Source organism: Pan paniscus, chromosome 1 (genome assembly GCF_029289425.2).
Source record: "Pan paniscus chromosome 1, NHGRI_mPanPan1-v2.0_pri, whole genome shotgun sequence".
Taxonomy (NCBI): domain Eukaryota; kingdom Metazoa; phylum Chordata; class Mammalia; order Primates; family Hominidae; genus Pan; species Pan paniscus.
This window is the reverse complement of record NC_073249.2, coordinates 216,317,507-216,330,784: the sequence shown is the minus strand read 5'-3', so window position 1 is coordinate 216,330,784 and position 13,278 is coordinate 216,317,507. Positions and strand designations below refer to the sequence as shown.

General features: G+C 50.6%; 2 non-coding genes across 2 annotated transcripts; one reads left to right on the top strand and one right to left on the bottom strand.

Moving 5' to 3' along the window:
• Positions 1 to 2,645: 2,645 nt before the first annotated feature.
• Positions 2,646 to 2,764, top strand: LOC112438246 (U5 spliceosomal RNA). Its single transcript, XR_003026700.4, has one exon. It is a non-coding gene; the product is annotated as a U5 spliceosomal RNA (small nuclear RNA).
• Positions 2,765 to 4,327: 1,563 nt separating this feature from the next.
• LOC112438248 (U5 spliceosomal RNA) lies at positions 4,328 to 4,447 on the bottom strand. Its single transcript, XR_003026702.1, has one exon. It is a non-coding gene; the product is annotated as a U5 spliceosomal RNA (small nuclear RNA).
• Between the last annotated feature and the right edge of the window lie 8,831 nt (positions 4,448 to 13,278).

The following is a 13,278-nucleotide window of genomic DNA, read 5'->3' as shown; positions in this document are numbered from 1 at the left end:
GCTAATTTTTGTGTTTTTAGTAGAGACGGGGTTTCACCATGTTGGCCAGGCTGGTCTCGAACTCCTGACCTCAGGGTATCTGCCCGCCTTGGCCTCCCAAAGTGCTGGGATTACAGGCCTGAGCCACTGCGCCCGGCCCCAAGTTTCTTTTTACTAAAGAGATTTCCATCAGATTTTTTTCTAAAATAGAAATACAAAGTAAAAGTGCTTTGCTTTGTTGTGGCTGATGGTGATGAGGTTTAGGAAGTCTTTCTTCCTTCCCCACTTCCTCCTTCACTCCTCTCTCTCTCTCTCTCTCTCAGGTTAGGAGGTGAGGAAGCCTACTTATCCGTCTAGAAGATGAGCCAGTAGGGGGGGTGTCCTAGTTCAGGTGCTATGACAAAATACCTTAAACTGGATAATTTACAAACAGCAGAAAGTTATTTATTGCTCACAGTTCTGGAGGCTGGGAAGTCCAACATCAAGGCATCAGCAAATTTGCCGTCTAGTGAAGGCCTGTTCCTCATAGACGGTGCCTTCCCTGTGTCCCCACTTGATGGGAGGGTGAAAGGGACAAACTCGCTCCCTCAAACCCTTTTATAAGGACACTGATCCCATCCATGACCCAGCCACCTTCCAGAGGCCCCACTTATCAATACCATCACCTTGGAGATTACATTTCAGCCTGTGGATGTGTGAGTGGCCACGACATTCAGACCACAGCGGGAGGGACACGGAGGGTGCTGCTGGGGGATTGCATGGGAGGGGAGCCATATTTGTGGAGTTGGGGTTCAAAGCCCAGGAGGAGGGCCGTTCATGGGAGGAGGCAGAAGATGAGGCAGATGCGGTTGCAGGCGGGCTGGGAAGATGAGGGCGTCTGGCCTCTCAAGGAAGCCCCTGGGATGTCGTGGGCTGACACGGTGAGTTGCAGAGGGGGAAGCTGAAGGGAGAGAAGGATTAAAAGGGGTGTTTGTGTGTTTGTTTGTTTTTTGAGACGGAATTTTGCTCTTTCACCCAGGCTTGAGTGCAATGGTGCAATCTCGGCTCACTGCAACCTCCGCCTCCTGGGTTCAAGTGGTTCTCGTGCCTCAGCCTCCCAAGTAGCTGGGATTACAGGCACGCATCGACACACCAAGATAATTTTTGTATTTTTAGTAGAGACGGGGTTTCCCCATTTTGGCCAGGCTGGTCTCGAACTCCTGACCTCAGGTGATCCGCCTGCCTCCACCTCCCAAAGTGCTGGGATTACAGGCGTGAGCCACCGCACTCGGCCTAAAAAGGACATCTTGAGGTGGGAAATGGAGCCAATCAGAGAAACAGGTGAAGTGGAGGCCTGTATGGGAGGTTCTGTTGCTGTGGAATTTTTCCAGCACTTCAGCTGCTACAGGGCAGAGGCTGGAAAGACAGCCCTGGGATCTTCCCAGGTGAGAAGATGGAAGGAAAGAGGGGCCAGCAAAGGAGGGGCTGCAGGGGAGTGAGAGAATAGGGGTAGTGGGGGGGCCCAGGCTCCATGGACCACGATCACTGCGGGGAGGCACCTGCAGCGCTTCTCCTTCCCATCTGCAACCAGGAGCCAGCTACCGCCCCCTCCCCATCTCCTGCCCCTCCTCACCTGCTGTTTCCTTCCTCTCTCCCAAAGTGTTGGGATTACAGGCGTGAGCCACCGCACCCGGCCAGGAAACTTCCTCTCTGCCCTCGGTTTCTGTGAGGCTCCCAGTCCAGGTTTTCCTCCTGCCTCCCTCAATTTCTCTAATCTCTTTCATAGGCTCCTGCACTGTCCCCTCCTTTTATGCCACTATCCCCCAGGGACGTTCCCTGGCCTTTTCTCTCCTCATTTCACAGCCTTTCCCAGGCCTTCCCCTGCTCAGCCAGTAATCTGTCTCCCAAACTCCTCACTCTCCGTATTTCAGGCAGAACGGTTGCCAACAGAGGTTCTCAATGTGGCCTCCATCAGAATCACATGGAGGATGAGTTCAGACCCAGGAGGCTGGGCCCAATCCCCAGGCCTGCAGTAGGTCTGGAGTGGCTAGAATTTTTTTTTTTTTTTTTTTTTTTGGAGACACGCTCTCGTTATGTTGCCCAGGCTGGTCTCGAACCCCTAGTTCAGGCGATCAGCCCGCCTCAGCCACCCAAAGTGCTGGGATTACAAGGGTGAGCCACGGAGTCCAGCCAAGATAATTTTTTTTTTACTTTTTTTTTTTAAGTTCAAAAAAATTCTTTACTTATTAGGCTAATTGTGCAATTAAAAAAAAAAAAATTGCAAAAACCGCAATTACTTTTGCACCGATCTAATAGCTCGCGCACAGTAAGTAAAGCAGGTAAAGTCAGCCTTTTTCTTCTGGGACCAGACCCTGCTCTGCCCCCCGGTGGTGGCCTCAGGCGCAGCGCTAAAACGTATGAACCATTTAAGGTATTTCCTGAAAGTGGAGCGTGATTGGTAGGACTTTATTTGCATACCCACAATGCATTGCGCAGTAAATAATGTTCGTCCTTAAAATTATTTCCCCTTTTTCCTTCAACATATCTTTCTCGAAACCCAGATTGCTGTCCCAGAATTGTCTAAAGAAAAAGGCTGAAGTCAATAGCTCTTTTGGACGGAAAGAAAGTTACCATTAGCCTGTTGGGAGTAGCCGTTACCTGAGAACTGAGTGCCGACAGTTGAAGGCATACTCTGGTTTCTCTTCAGATCGTATAAATCTTTCGCCTTTTACTAAAGATTTCTGTGGAGAGGAACAACTCTGAGTCTGAAACCAATTTTTTGAGGCCTTGCTTATTTAGCGGGGCTTATCTTAAGCGTTTTTAAAAGCAGACGTAGTTCTACTGAATTGTGTATGGAAGTGTGTAAGGGGTGTTATAGAACAAACGCGGATTAAGGTTTTCCACCTCTTCGCTCTGCTAAGGTATAGTGGTATCAATTGCATTGGTTTTCTGGGCAGTTAAGGTTTATCCAGCTCTCCGCTTTGTTAAGGTATGTGATATCAGTTGCATTGTATTTCTGGACAGTTATAGCATTAAGATGTTGGGGTGGCTTACTGCTTTTAACCAAGAAGTAGGGTTTGTTGGTTGATTACACCAGTGGTTTTTAACCCCAGCCACTGACTGAGGGAGGCTTACCGACTCACAAGCGAGCATTAATGCCTGAGGTCCGCCTGCTGTCAGGGCAGCAAGGCCTCAGATTTTCCTAGGAGCGGGAACCCTATTGTGAACTGCGTATACGAGGTATCTAGGTGCGTGCACCTTTTAAGAATCTAATGGCTGATGACGAGGGGGACAGTTTCAACCTGGAACTGTCCGCACCCCCTACCCACCTTCCCCCGCCCTTCGAAAAACTGCCTTCCATGAACTGGGTCCCTTGTGCCAGAAAGGTTGGGGACCGCTGGACTATCCGATCAAATGAAGCAGGGACTCGGGGCGAGCTTCCCCGCTGCTCCCGCCGGCTTCTCCGTGTAGAATCGAAGAAGGCAGTCCCAAGGGCTCTTCTGGAGCGTGCCAGGCGCGCAGCTAGTCCTCCCCCGACCCAACCGGTTTGATGAAACGCAAGAGAAAGTGAATTTTCCAGCCACTCCCATTGGCCAGAATTCGTCTCAGCCGCAAGGGAGGCTGGGAAATGCAGTCATGCCTTCAGGTAGCTGTGAGCCCTGCTAGCGATGGGAGATTCTAGAGAGAGGTTGAATACTGGGGAGGAAAAACTAGCAGGGTCTGTCCCAGTAAAGGAGGGAGGAAATCCATCGCAAAAAATCCTGACCCCCAGGCCGGGCGCGGTGGCTCACGCCTGTAATCCCAGCACTTTGGGAGGCCGAGGCGGGCGGATCACCTGAGGTCAGGAGTTCGAGACTGGCCTGGCCAACATGGAGAAACCCCGTCTCTACTAAAAATACAAAAATTAGCCGGGCAGGAGGGCGCATGCCTGTAATCACAGCCACTCGGGAGGCTGAGGCAGTAGAATCGCTTGAACCTGGAAGGCGGAGGTTGCAGTGAACCGAGATCGCGCCACTGCACTCGAGCCTGAGCGACAGAGCGAGACTGTCTCAAAAAAAAAAAAAAAATCTACCCCAGGCTCAGGCCGTGAAGCAGCCGCCCACAGCCCCGCCATGCCCCGCGATGCCCCGCGATGCCCCGCGATGCCCCGCGATGCCCCGCGATGCGACTCAAAGCCCCATTCAAGCTACGTAGGAGGGTAAATTGTCCTTTTCCCCCGCCAGCTGCTCCTCTAGAAGCCAGCTCTGGTCCTTCAGACTCAAATACTAGGAAACAATGTTTTCTCTGAGTTGTGAGTGTGTTTTTTGTTTCAGAACAAATACGAACCGTCGTAATGGCTAAGTATACCTACTTTTAGAACGCTCAAGTAAGCCTTGCTAAAATGCAAGACCTCCAAAAAATTGGCTTAAAACTCAAGAGTTGTTTCTCTCCACGGAAATCTTTAGTAAAAGGCGAAAGATTTATGCGATATGAAGAGAAACTAGAGTAAAGGCATCGTGGGCGGCACTCAGTTCTCAGGTAATGGCTACTCCCAACAGGCTAATGGTAAATTTCTTTCTGCCCAAAAGAGCTATTGACTTCTGCCTTTTTCTTCAGACAATTCTGGAACAGCAATCTCAGTTTTGGGAAAGATAGATTGAAGGAAAAAGGGGCTCTAGTAATTTTAAAGACGAAAATTATTTGGTGCACAATGCATTGTGGGTATGCAAATAAAGTCTCAGCAATCAAGCTCCAATTTTGACAAACTGGTGAAGCCTTAGGGACTCCTCAAAAAAAGGTTTTCTGTTGCTTTTGTTTTGTCTTAAATTTTTGATTTTTAATGTTTGTGGGTACATAGCATGTGTATGTATGGGTTACATGACAAGAGAAAGGTTTTGTTTGTTTGAGATGGAGTCTTGCTCTTGTCACCCAGGCTGGAGTGCTGTGGTGCGATCTCAGCTCACTGCAACCTCCGCCTCCTGGGTTCAAGCGATTCTCCTGCCTCAGCCTCCCGAGTAGCTGGGATTACAGGTGTGGGCCACCATGCCCGGCTAATTTTTGTATTTTTAGTAGAGATGGGGTTTCACCATGTTGGCCAGGCTGGTCTCGAACTCCTGACCTAAGGTGATCTGCCTGCCTCGGCCTCCCAAAGTGCTGGGATTACAGGCGTGAGCTACTGCGCCCAGCCCCTGCGAATGCTGTGTAGTTGTCTCTTCCCATGGTTTTATTCTGAGAGGAGCCCCAGCCTTTCTCACGAGCTCACTTGCCCAGTGTTGCCATCTCCCAGGACAGCCACAGAGCAGTCACACTGGTCCCTGGCCCGGGTTTTCAGAGCTCTCCTCCACGTGTGTGTTAGGGTTCTCTAGAGGGACAGGACTAATAGGATCTACGTATATATGAGAGGGACTTTATTAAGGAGAATTGACTCACACGATCACAAGGTCAAGTCCCATGATAAGCCGCCTGCAAGTTGAGGATCAAGGAAGCCAGCAGTGGCTCAGTCCAGGTCCCAAAACCTCAAAAGTAGGGAAGCTGACAGTGCAGCCTTCAATCTGTGGCCGAAGGCCTGAGAGCCCCCAGCAAACCACTGGTGTAAGTCCAGGAGTCCAAAAGGTGAAGAACTTGGAGTCTGATGTTCAAGGGCAGGAAGCCTCCAGCACGGGAGAAAGATGAAGCCCGGAGGACCCGGCAAGTCGGCTTTTTCCACCTTCTTCTGCCTGCTTTTTCTAGCTGTGCTGGCAGCCGACTGGATGGTGCCCCCGACACTGTGAGTGGGTCTTCCTGTCCCAGTCCACTGACTCAAGTGTTAATCTATTCTGGCCACGTCCAGAAACATCCAGATACACCCAGAAACAATACTTTGCATCCTTCGATGCGATCAATTGACACTGTTTTTTTGTTTTGTTTTGTTTTGTTTTGAGATGAAGTTTCTCTCTGTCACCCAGGCTGGAGTGCAATGGCACGATCTCGGGTCACTGCAACGTCCGTCTCCTAGGTTCAAGCGATTCTCTTGCCTCAGCCTCCCAAGTAGCTGGGATTACAGGCAACCGCCACCACACTCGGCTAATGTTTTGTATTTTTAGCAGAGATGGGGTTTCACCATGTTGGCCAGGCTGGTCTCGAACTCCTGACGCTTACCATTAACCATCACAAGCTGTTAGCAGAGGTAATGATTAACACACCACTGGCTGGGGGTACATCCTGCAAGGGTGCCACCACCCAACTCCATGAGTGACCTCTCTTTGACCTTTAGCAAGTCACTGTTTTTCACCGGGTCTCAATTTGCACTTTGTAAAACATGGTGATAAAACCGTTCTTTGGTTTTCAGGGAAGCTGTAGATTGGCTAAAATTATGACAGTAATAAGGAGAGAAGAAGGGATACGTCCATGGGAGGAATGATGATCTCTAATGTCACTGTTGCCGTGAATTAGGGCCAGAGCCCACCCTTTGTCCCTAGAGGTCAGTGATGTGGGCGAAGAAATCCAATTCTTGGGTGGGTGCAGTGGCTCACACCTGTAATCCAACACTTTGGGAGGCCGAGGCGGAAGGATCGCTTGAGCCCAGGAGTTTGAGGCCAGCCCGGGCAACATGGCGAGGCCCCATCTCTACAGAACATTTTTTAAAAATTAGCCGGGTGTGGTAGCATGCACTTGTGGTCCCAGCTACTCAGGAGGCTGAGGTGGGAGGATCACTTGAGCCCAAGAGCTCGAGGCTGCAGTGAGCCATGATTGTACCACTGCACTGCAGCCTGGGAGACCCTGTTTCAAAATAAAGGCTCCCTGGCTTCCCTACACCCACCCACCTCTGTGCATTCATTCATTCACTCAGGCTCTCCACTGCTTAGCTTGGCTGACTCCCATCATCTTTCGGTTTCCAGATTGGAGGTTTCACCTTCCTCCAGGAAGACCTCCCTGACTTTCAAGGGGAGGTTAGATGTCCCTGCCCCATAGTCCCGCAGCCCTGACTGCAGTATCATCATCCACTTTCTCATCTATAGGGTCCAGCCCTCCGGGGTTTGGCGGGTGTTCTCCCCATGTGCGGAGACAGAGATAGTAAGAAATAAAGACACAAGACAAAGAGATAAATAGAAAACAGCTGGGCCCAGGGGACCACTACCACCAAAACACGAAGACCGGTAGTGGCCCCGAATGGCTGGGCGCGCTGATATTTATTGTATACAAGACAAGGGGGGCAGGCAGGGTAAGGAAGGTGGGTTGTCCAAGTGATTGATAAGGTCAAGCAAGTCACGTGATCATAGGACAGGGGTCCCTTTCCTTTTAGGTAGCCGAAGCAGAGAGGGAAGGCAGCATACGTCAGCGTTTTCTTCTGTGCACTTATCAGAAATTCGAACAAAGACTTTAAGATTTTCACTATTTCTTCTACCGCTATCTTCTAAGAACTTCAAAGAGGAACCAGGAGTACGGGAAGAGCATGAAAGTGGACAAGGAGCGTGACCATGGAAGCACAGCACCACAGGGAGGGGTTTAGGCCTCCGGATGACTGCGGGCAGGCCTGGATAATATCCAGCCTCCCACAAGAAGCTGGTGGAGCAGAGTGTTCCCTGACTCCTCCAAGGAAACGGAGACTCCCTTTCACGGTCTGCTAAGTAACGAGTGCCTTCCCAGGCACTGGCGTTACCACTTGACCAAGGAGCCCTCAAGCGGCCCTGATGCAGGCGTGACAGAGGGCTCACCTCTTGCCTTCTTGGTCACTTCTCACAATGTCCCTTCAGCACCTGTCCCTATACCCGCCGGTTATTCCTTGGTTATACAACAAAGAGTAATATTAAAAGTTAATGATTAATAATGTTTATACTAATGATTTATAATGTCCATCTCTATATCTAATTTGTATTATAACTATTCTCATTCTAACTATTTTATTATACTGAAACAGTTTGTGCCTTCAGTCTCTTGCCTCGGCACCTGGGTAATCCTCCGTCCACACTCGTCTGTCTCTCCTAAAGGCTGCATTCGCTGAGGTGTGTCTGTGTTGTTCCCCTTTGAGTTCCAGTCAAAAAAGATTCCTAGAGAGAATTCGCTCTCACGCCAGGGCTAAGCTCCTCCCACCAGGTTCATGAGCCTGGAAGTAAGTGCCGTCCACCAATGTCCTGCCTGCTCTTCAGAGGCTCCTCAAGCCTTCCCTGCCCAGAGAGATTCCTGGATGGAAAGGAAAAACGTCCCTGCCTGGCAGAAATTGATGCTGCTTCTGGAAATGTAGGGCAGGTGGCTGTTTCCAAAATGTGTCTGCCATCACTTGAGCTAGTAGTGGGAGCATCTAGTTTTGGAGCTGGACAGACTTGGGAACGCATCCCTGACTCCACAAATTATGTGACTTTGGCTTAATGACTTATCGTCTGGGAGCCTCACTTTCCTCATCTGTAAAACAGGACTGACACTCGCCTTGCAGGAATACTGGAGGTCTGTACTGCGCTGCCAACATCTATTCGCCCTCATCCGTGACAAGAGTACCCACAATTTCCTCTGGGAAGCTGCTCCTCTCCGATTAGTGTCTGTTCAGTGGTTGGAGGTTGACCCTACCCCAGCTCTGAGACGGCCTGGCCAGCCTATCCTAATTAGCATATCCCTTTCACCCTGGCTACAGTGATTGACTTAGGGCTGGGCTGTGCAGAGGTGAGCCTCAGCTTTTTGGGTAGGAACACCAGGACTTGGATTCCACTGGGTTTAATGCTAGGAGGGCATCAAGCTTGTGATAACTGTGGCCATTTTTGTTACCATAAGGGTAGCCAGTCTGAGGATGGAAGCCAATCTACAGGAAACAGAGCTAAGAGATACTAATGCATCCCTAAATCACTTGAGTCCTGGATCAAACCATTCCTGAAGCTCCTACTAAGCTACACTGTTATGTGAACCAATACTCTTCCTTTTGTTTAACCAGTTTTTGATTTTGTGGGTTTTTTTGTTTGTTTTTGTTTTGTTTTGATATAGGATCTTACTCTGTCACATAGGCTGGAGTACAGTGGTATGATCTTGGCTCACTGCAACCTCCACCTCCTGGGCTCAAGCGATCCTCCCACCTTAGCCTCCCAAGTAACTGGAATCACAGGTGCACGCCACCACCATGCTCAGCTAACTTTTAAAATTTTCTGTAGAGACAAGATCTCACTATATCACTCAGGCTGGTCTCGAAGTCTTGGGCTCAAGAGATCCTCCTGTCTCAGCCTCCCAAAGTGCTGGGATTATAGGTGTGAGCCACTGTGCTCAGTCAGAATCTGGTTACTCCTGCACCAAAAATACCCTAAGATTTATTTGGCCAGGCACGGTGGCTCACGCCTATAATCCCAGCAGTTTAGGAGGCTGAGGTGGGCGGATCGATTGAGCTCAGGAGTTTGAGACCAGCCTGGGCAACATGGTGAAACCCCGTCTCTACAAGATATATAAAAAAAATTAGCCAGGCTGAGTAGTCCCAGCTACTCAGGAGGCTGAGGTGGGAGGGTTGCTTGAGCCCATAAGGCTGAGGCCGCAGTGAGCTGTGATTGCACCACTGTACTCCAGCCTGGGCGACAGAGCGAGACCTTGTCTAAAAAAAAAAAAAAGCAGCATCCACGGTCCTATGACTCTCTGTATTCTTGGTTTGTTATCACCAGAGAAGAGTTCCATTTCTCCGCTGGAAGGATATGCCCGTATTGGTGTGTTCCAGCTGCTCTAACAATATACCATAGACCGGGCAGCTTCAAAACAGCAGAAATTGATTTCTCCCAGTTCCAGAGACTGAAGTTCGAAATCACGGTGCCAGCATGGTTGGGTTCTAGTGGAGCCCCTCTTTCGGTTGCAGACTGCTGTCTTCTCATTGCATTCTCATATGGCGAAAGAGGGTGAGGCAGCTCTGTGGGGCCCCCTTAGAAGGGCCCTAATCCCATTCATGAGGACTCTACCCTCATGACCTAAGAACCCCCCTAAAAGCCCCACCTCCTAATCCTATCACATTGGAAGTTAGGACATCAACACAGGGGCCTGGTATGATGGCTCACACGTGTCATCCCAGCACTCTGGGAGGCTGAGGCAGGTGGAATACTTGAGCTCAGGAGCTTGAAACCAGCCTGGGCAACATGGCAAAGCCCCATCTCTACAAAAAATACAAAAACTGGCCAGGTGTGGTAGTGCACACCTGCAGTCCCAGCTACTTGGGGAGCCGAGATAGGAGGATTGCCTGGGCCCAGGAGGTTGAGGCTGCAGTGAGCCATGTTCACGTCACTGCACTCCAGCCTGGGTGCACTCACAGTTCTCAAAAAAAAAAAAAATTTCAACGTAGAAATTTGAGGAGGGGACACAATTCAGCCCATGTCAGTGGCCACGGAGAATCCCACTTCCTCCTGGAAAAATCGTCCAGAGGAGCCACAGGCCTCTTGGTTAGTGCCTTAGCCTGGGTCTCCTACCCGGGGCTTGATCTTGTGGGGACCTTCTGTTTCAGTCCATGTCATGTTGCTATAACAGAATACCTGGGGCTGGGTAATTTATAAAGAAAAGAGGTTTTTTGTTTTTTTGTTTTTTTTTTTTTTTGAGGCGGAGTGTTGCTCTGTCGCCAGGCTGGAGTGCAGTGGCATGATCTTGGCTCACTGCAACCTCTGACTCCTTGATTCAAGCGATTCTTCTGCCTCGGTCTCCTGTGTAGCTGGGATACGGGCATGTGCCACCATACTCAGCTAATGTTTGTGTGGTTTTTTTTGCTTTGTTTTGTTTTGTTTTGAGACGGAGTCTTGCTCTGTTGCTCAGGCTGGAGTACAGTGGCGCAATCTTGGCTCACTGCAGGCTCCGCCTCCCGGGTTCACGCCATTCTCCTGCCTCAGCCTCCCGAGTAGCTGGGACTACAGGCGCCCGCCACCATGCCCGGCTAATTTTTTTGTATTTTTAGTAGAGATGCGGTTTCACTGTGTTAGCCAAGATGGTCTCGATCTCCTGACCTCATGATCCGCCCGCCTTGGCCTCCCAAAGTGCTGGGATTACAGGCATGAGCTACCGCGCCCGGCCAATTTTTGTATTTTTAGTAGAGACAGGGTTTCACCATGTTGGCCAGGATGGTCTCGATCTCCTGACCTCGTGATCCACCCGCCTTGGCCTCCCAAAGTGCTGGGATTACAGGCGTGAGCCACCATGCCCAGTCAAGAAAAGAGGTTTATTTACCTCACGGCTCTGCATGCTGAGAAGTTCGAGGGCATGGTGCCAGCATCTGCCTGGCCTCGTAGCATGGTGGAGAAGGTTGAAGGGGAAGCAGACACGTGTAAAGAAGCAAAACCCGAGGGGCTTCCTGGTTTTATAACAACCTGCTCTCTCGGGAACTAATCCATTCCCACAAGAGGAAGAACTCACTCACTCCTGAGAGAAGGCACCAAGCCATCCATGAGGGACCCACTCTCGTGACCCAAACACCTCCCACAAAGCCCCACCTCCCAACACTGCCACACTGAGGGCCAAATGTCAACAAACCATATCCAAACCGTAGCACCTTCTGAGGAGTCGAATAAAATGTGCCTCCGAATTGTCCACGCCAGGGACAGAAGAGGAGAGCTTGTGTCTACTGGCTCCATGTCCCACGGGTGAAGGGTGGCCCCAAACGGTGTTATCATTCACATGCTTCAAGGCTACATATGCCTGAGTGCCTCGCAGCTTCCTAAAGATGACAGAGGCTGATGTTGGGTGCTGCCAGGACACTCAGACCCATGCAGAGCTGGCTGTCGCCACAATGGCAGGAATCAAGGGGGCTGAGAGAGGCCGGGTGTGGTGGCTCAAGTCTGTAATCCCAGCACTTTGGGAGGCAGAGGTGGGTGGATCACCTGAGGTCAGGAGTTCAAGACCAGCCTGGCCAACATGGTAAAACCCCGTCTCTTCCAAAAATACAAAAATTAGCCAGGTGTGGTGGCACACGCCTGTAATCCCAGCTGCTCAGGAGGCTGAGTGAAGCAGGAGAATCGCTTGAACCTGGGAGGAGGAGGTTGCAGTGAGCTGAGACTGCCATACGGCCCTCCAGCCTGGACAACAGAATGAGACCCCGTCTCAAAAAAAAAAAAAAAAAAAAAAAAGAGGTGGTTGAGAGGATGTGAGATGGGACAGAGGTATGAGGTGCAGGTGGATTTTCAGGGAGTGAACACATTTCCAAACCAATGTCTCGGCTGTTGGGAAGCTTCAGATAGTATGCAATTAAATTTTCCACACCAGATTTCAGGCCCTGAAAAAGCAATTTGAAAAAGGCTCTCTGTGGCCGGGCGCGGTGGCTCACTCCTGTAATCCCAGCACTTTGGGAGGCCGAGGCGGGCAGATCACGAGGTCAGGAGATCAAGACCATCCTGGCTAACACGGTGAAACCCCGTCTCTACTAAAAATACAGAAAATTAGCCAGGCGTGGTGGCGGGCGCCTGCAGTCCCAGCTACTCAGGAGGCTGAGGCAGGTGAATGGCGTGAACCTGGGAGGTGGAGCTTGCAGTGAGCCGAGATCGTGCCACTTCACTCCAGCCTGGGCGACAGTGAGACCCTGTCTCAAAAAAAAAAAAAAGAAAAAAAAGAAAAAGGCTCTCTGTGCAGCCACAGCCTCCACTGGACCATGCAGATGGGACCCACCAGGGTTACGGCTTGGCCCGCTCCACCATGGACCACCAGCATCTCCTCTCTACCATGGTGGCCAGCTGGAAGCCCTGTGGACACTGAGCCATGCCACAGAAGCCATCAGACGCACACCATGGGGAGAAATGGCAGTGTGGGGATCCAAGCAAGCCTGCACCGGCATCGAGGCAGAGTTTGCACTCCAGTCACTCCATGGTCGCGTGGCCTTGGACAAATGATTCACTGTGTGAGGTCCAGGTTCCACATCTCTCAAACTGGGATCTTAACCCCCAGCAACCTCTTCGTCCCAAAAGGCCATGTTGATGTGAAATATCTAACACGTATGGTGAGCACTTAATGAGAGCTGTACTTTACAAACCTCAGTTTATTGACATTCTAATAATTCGATAGGTATTTCTCAGGCACCACATACAAAGGTTTGTTTTTTTGAGATGGAGTTTCGCTCTTGTTGCCCAGGCTGGAGTGCAATGGCGCGATCTCGGCTCACCACAACCTCCGCCTTCCAGGTTCAAGTGATTCTCCTGCCTCACCCTCCCAAGTAGCTGGGATTACAGGCATGCACCACCACGCCTGGATAATTTTGTATTTTTAGTGGAGACGGGGTTTCTCCATGTTGGTCAGGCTGGTCTCGAACTCCCGACCTCTGGTGATCTGCTCACCTCAGCCTCCCAAAGTGTTGGGATTACAGGCGTGAGCCACCACGCCCGGTCTTGTTTTACATTTATGGGAGCCTACAACATGCCCAGTTCCAAGTTCAAGAAGGAA